Below are 5,312 nucleotides of genomic sequence, written 5' to 3' on the forward strand. Positions count from 1 at the left end.
GAGCGTAATACTACGAGACAGCCCACGAGCAAATTCCTTATCGATTATAATATAATATTTCTTATTAATTACTGTCTGGTATAATTCACAGATATTATACATATTATACATAGATAATATAAGAATTCTTATATTATCCATGATATTATATTCTGTGCCCCCATCTCATATTACATCTATGGTTTTTAGACCGTGATAAAATCTATAAACATAACCTCAATTGTATGGCCAATGTTTAAATTGGTAACCGTCCCTGACCCTAACCGCAATTATATTTAAGAACTTGTTATCAACATTTAACAAATCACGATTATTGATAAAGCAAATTTCTCTATGTTATTTTCTCAAATTTGTATCATTTTTTGACAATACTTAAAAAACTCGGTTAAACTGGCCATTTTATTATTTTCAAGGTTTAAGATATACCTTAAACCAGGTATATCTTAAACCGTGATTATTTTAATGAAATCTACGTACAATTCCCAATAATACTATATACATTTCAGCTCTTCCATTAACTTGTTCACCTGGTAAGTTGATATGATTTTTAATATTTTTATAGAGATCCATTTATAATAATTATTTAATATAATATTTTTTAATTTTGTCTAGATTTACATGATAGTATTGACTACACTTTTTCTCCTGGAACATCATCATAATTTCCTAGTAAAAAATCTAGATATTCAGATTCTTAAGTCCTTGTAAGATTTATTCAAACAATTTTATTTAACCTTATATATAGGGCGATTCTTTTATTATTGAATTTATCTTGAAAAAGTAGTAATTACATTAGTAATTAAATTAGTATTTTTTTTCATAGTTTCAAGTTGTCAAAAAAAATGTTTTTATTAAAAAAATATTTTTTTAAATATTTTTTATCCTTATAATGTTTGAAGTTTTTTACTTTTTTGAATGACACATAGAGTTTTAATTTCATTTTCCAAAGCAGAATATTTTCCTAAGTATTTTGAAACATACAAATCAAATTTAGGATGAGTAGTTTATGAGTTATAAGTATTTGAAGTTTAGACAAGCGGAGTAGTGGATAAATATTTTACGGGGTACCCCGTACCACTCCTCACAGACTATCTGAACTTTAAAATTTAAATACTTAGAACTCATAAACTACTCGTCCCAAATTCGATTTGTATGTATCAAAATACTTAGAAAAAAATCTGCTTTGGAATATGAAATTAAAACTCTGTGTTATCATTCAAAAAAGTAAAAAACTTAAAAAAAATATTTAAAAACATGATTTTTTAATAAAAACTTTGTTTTTTTAACAACTTGAAACTATACAAAAAAATATTTTCAAAACCATTAATACTTTTTGAAATAATGAGTGTTCAATGATAAAAGAATAGTCCTGTATATAATTGTCTGTATGATTACTAAAATGATATAAATATGATTTAGGTCCTTCAGTTTGGTTTGAAGAAATACCGAGAAAAATTTTATACGCCTACAATTGAAGAATGACAATTTCATCTCGAAAAACATTTGTTTTCACCCAGTAGTACAATCTTAAACAATGAGCAACACGAGAAACCCTCATGGACAGGTACACAAATTGTATGAAAAAATTAGCATTAACAATCTACTTCTCATTACCATTTGTTCCATATGTAAGAACTTTAACAAGAGTTGCTTTAAATATGAAATAACTCCTGGATTAAATGATTTTTTTATTTGAATTTTTCAAGACAAAAATGTCTAACTTTGAAACTGAGGCTCTTGAGATGTTATTATAAAAATTGTTAAACATTTCTGTAAATTTTAAAGCATTTGTCAATGACCAACACTCTAATTTTGTTAGTTTTAGTAAAAATGTTTAGGACATATGTCTATGATACTTACAATTTTTTGAAAAAAATAAATGTTATTTCTCAGTTATTAGTTGGTTCCGATGTGACTATCAGGATGAATTTCATAAACCTTCATTATCCACTTACTATGTAGATTTTATTTTACATTACTGTTTAAATATTTCTAGGTGCAATATTGACAATAATGAATCAAGGGAGACGAAAAAAAATTGAAAAAACAATGTGTTACTGAACCTCAAGTTATTACTACCTACAACAATCACTTTTAAAGACTTACAATCTGAAATACGGAAGTTGTGTAGTGTTGCAATATTACAATAATGTATTATTGGTAGGTTATTATAAACAACAGTATCTATACTTTTAACTATATTTTTATAAAAGTTATTTTATATTTTAGTCTACATCCTGGGACTGAACAACACATGAATATATATATACATAACAACTGCTATTTGTAACCAACAACTTGAGGTAATTCTTATCAAACTTCTGATTGGTATTCATCAACACGAATCAGGCATTAAATAAACCTATTGTGTCTGAATCATATACAGTTTAAATTAGTAAGTATAGATATTATAATAAATAATGTGTATTAATTTTATTTCATTTCAGTTATAAGCATTTATATTATGGTTTCCACACAGCATTATGGCTTTTGAAAATGTATATCAGCTAACAGTACATCATTGATTTGAGCAGTAGGTATCCTCTACGGAAATAGTATGTGCTAGTTTAAAATCTTTTGATTTATTTTGTTTGATTAGTGTTGTATTGACATTGTGTAAAATTATATAGTATATATTATATAAATGTAAGTTTATCCACAATTTTATAATTGCATTTTGACACAACAGTGATATTTTTCAATATAATATCATGATGATCTGTTCTCTGGGAACATTTTTGTAGCCTGCAAGAGATAATTAAAAAACTTATGAAATAGTATCTAAACACTTAAGACCTAAGTTGTCATAGTTATTATTTAAATAGTATCTTGAGTTTTCGTAATTAAACATGTGTACGTCCTAGAGTCTTTCTTAATTGCCAGACATTTGTCATTATCGATTATTTATATCATGTATTTTTATAACCTAGGTATTTATGTTTTGTACTTCTTAATAATCAAGGTCTAGTAATACTTTTGGAAAAAAAGTAACTTTCGCCATTTCATTGTCACCATGATATGCAGCAATATGTACTTAGTGCTTTAATTAAATTTGAATACGAATCAATTAAATCTATATTATACCGATGGGGAAAAACTATAACTTTAGGTCTTAATACCCGGATACCTGGGGTAACAAAATTTATCTTTTTAAATACTGATTAGGATTATCTATTTAACAAATTTCCACAAATTATTCTAATCAAATTTTTATTTCAGAAATGTAACTTCATCAAAAATGTATTTTGGAGATGTCAACAATTATGATTACCATATTGATTGTACCTTTTATGTTGGACTGATCATTGTTGAAACGTCTAGTGAGTATATTTTTAAACATTAAATATAAATCAAACAAATCGAAACACTTATTGCCATCACACTTGAAATATCAGACTGTCAGTTATGCATGAATAAATAAAACAAAAGCATGACTGGTGTGGTTACAAATGTATTGTGTTTTAAAATGATGTCTAGTGATTTGCCTACCTATGTAAATGAGTGTTGGGATTAACTTATTTTACAAGTTACTGTAACAAGACTAGTTTGATAAAGCTAATAAAATTAATTAAATCTGGTACATTTTTGTGGTTATTTCTTAATTTACTCTGTATATATATTTTTTCATTAATTCCTAGAAACAATCTTAATAGCATTTTGAAAAAACCGTGTAATTTTCTTTTTTCATATTATAATACTACACTTGGTACCTATGTGTTGTGTAGAACATTTTCTTAGGATGCAAGCATTATCTTATAAATTTATCTAAAATCTGTGATGATAATCTTATTAGATAGGTGCGTTACCTATTGTTTTAAATACATTATTACATACAGGATAACTTCTTTTTATAGATATTGTTTGAATATTTCATAATTTTTTAAGTGTTTTTATTTTACACCAACACACACATCAGACATTTCTTATTAACGATTACTATTTAAGTAAAACACAAAATGCCGTCCCACTTTGAATCAGACTGCGGACTGACAGTTATGCATGAATAAATTGAATTAAAAGTCAGATAATAAATTAAATGCATTACTGGTGTGGTTACAAATTGTGTTTTTAAACTATGTCAGATGATTGTGATGAAATTACTGTTACCGCTAGGTTCAACTTATCTTTTGTTACAAGTTACTGTTACAAAACTAGTTTGAAACAGTTACCTAACCTTTCTATGCAAAGTAATTTATACATACCTACTTTGAGTTACTTTTTTGTGCTAATTTCATCAAATAACTTTATTTTTTAGAACAAATTAAAAATATTGCTATAGCAATTTGACAATACCATGTTTTTTTCTCAATGTGTTTGATATTAGGCTACATGTTATACTGAAGTTTTCTAACATAACTTATTGAGACATACTGTACCAGACATTAGTCGTTATCTATTATTTATCTTATTGTGACTTGGGTAATGTTTTTAACTTCTCAATAATTAATATCTAATTAAAATGTCCATAAAAAATTAACTCAAATAATTTAATTATAATTTTGATATGCAATTTGTAACGTGCTTTACTTAACTCTATAGGGTAATAATTTCTATATATTTTCATTTACAAAGAAAACAGTAGAAATCATTGATTACTGAATTATCAATTCTGTCTTTTTTAGAAATGCAATTTATCGCTATATTTCGTCAACACAAAGAACACGACACCCAGTACATACAGCTTAAATTAGTAAGTACTCATATCATAATAATTGATACCGTATTAATTGTATTTATTTACAATATTTTTATAAGGATTTATATACACAACAATATTGCTTTGGAAAATGTATTGGTGTATAAATATGATATGGATAGAAATTTCATGAACTAACAGCTTGTGATGAAAAGCTATGATGAAGATACAAGTTCTGACTTCTACAATGAATGGATTGTTTATATAATATATAAAGTACGTTATACTTCTCATACATTAAATATATAAATTAAATACCTGAGTAAAACACAAAATGCCGTCCCACTTTGAATCAGACTGCGGACTGTCTGTTATGCATGAATAAATTAAATTTAAAGTCAAATTATATATTCAATGCATTACTGGTGTGGTTACAAATTGTGTTTTGAAGCTATGTTCATAAATAAAGTAATTTAATTACTATTTTGATATGCAATTTGTAGCGTGCTTCAACTCTAGTCTAATGATTACTATATATTTTAATTTCATAATTTCTTACACAATAAACAGAAGAATCATCAATTGCGTAATTAACAATTCTGTCTTCTTCAGGATGCAATTAATGGCTATCCAGCGACACACCAAGAACATGATACCCATTCTACATATCATCATT

At 26.2% G+C, this 5,312-nt stretch overlaps 1 long non-coding RNA gene across 3 annotated transcripts; it reads left to right on the forward strand.

Moving 5' to 3' along the window:
* The first annotated feature begins 202 nt into the window (after window positions 1-202).
* LOC107883047 lies at window positions 203-4,912 on the forward strand. Of its 3 annotated transcripts, none has more exons than XR_003840078.1 (9): window positions 203-530; window positions 613-704; window positions 1,420-1,564; window positions 1,997-2,160; window positions 2,214-2,395; window positions 2,448-2,533; window positions 3,220-3,320; window positions 4,623-4,690; window positions 4,756-4,912. It is a non-coding gene; the product is annotated as an uncharacterized LOC107883047 (long non-coding RNA). The 3 variants fall into 3 exon arrangements; XR_001679064.2 differs by having other exon boundaries at window positions 206-530; window positions 2,230-2,303; XR_001679063.2 differs by having other exon boundaries at window positions 212-530; window positions 2,230-2,395.
* The last annotated feature ends 400 nt before the right edge of the window (window positions 4,913-5,312 follow it).

Source organism: Acyrthosiphon pisum, unplaced genomic scaffold (genome assembly GCF_005508785.2).
Source record: "Acyrthosiphon pisum isolate AL4f unplaced genomic scaffold, pea_aphid_22Mar2018_4r6ur Scaffold_21066;HRSCAF=22934, whole genome shotgun sequence".
NCBI classification, from domain to species: domain Eukaryota; kingdom Metazoa; phylum Arthropoda; class Insecta; order Hemiptera; family Aphididae; genus Acyrthosiphon; species Acyrthosiphon pisum.